The sequence below is a fragment of the Arachis duranensis genome, chromosome 7 (assembly GCF_000817695.3).
Source record: "Arachis duranensis cultivar V14167 chromosome 7, aradu.V14167.gnm2.J7QH, whole genome shotgun sequence".
NCBI lineage: Eukaryota > Viridiplantae > Streptophyta > Magnoliopsida > Fabales > Fabaceae > Arachis > Arachis duranensis.
In genome coordinates, this window is record NC_029778.3 from 42,896,334 (window position 1) to 42,896,989 (window position 656).

Genomic DNA, 656 nt, shown 5'->3' on the forward strand with positions numbered 1-656 from the left:
ACCAAGCAGTACTAAGGAGGCTTCATCTGAGGAAGAAGCTTATGATCCTGAGAACCCTTCAATGGAGGAGGTGAATTACATAGGAGAACCCTATAGAAACACCTACAATCCTTCATGGAGGAATCATCCAAATCTTTCATGGAAGGATCAACAGAGACCTCAACAAGGTTTCAACAATAATAATGGTGGAAGAAACAGGTTTAGCAATAGCAAGCCTTTTCCATCATCTTTTCAGCAACAATTAGCAATGGCAAGCCTTTTCCATCATCTTCTCAGCAACAGACAGAGAATTCTAAGCAGAATTCCTCTGACTTAGCAACTATAGTCTTTGATCTAATCAAAACCACTCAAAGTTTCATAACTGAAACAAGGTCCTCCATTAGAAACTTGGAGGCACAAGTGGGTCAGCTAAATAAGAAAGTTACTGAACTCCCTCCTAGTACTCTTCCAAGCAATACAGAAGAAAATCCAAAAGGAGAGTGCAAGGCCATCAACATGGCCGAATTTCGGGAAGGAGAAGAGGCAGTGAACACCACTGAGGAAGGCCTCACTGGGCGTCCACTAGCCTCCAATGAGTTCCCTAATGAGGAACCATGGGAATCTGAGGCTCAAAATGAGACCATAGAGATTCCATTGGACTTACTTCTGCCATTCAT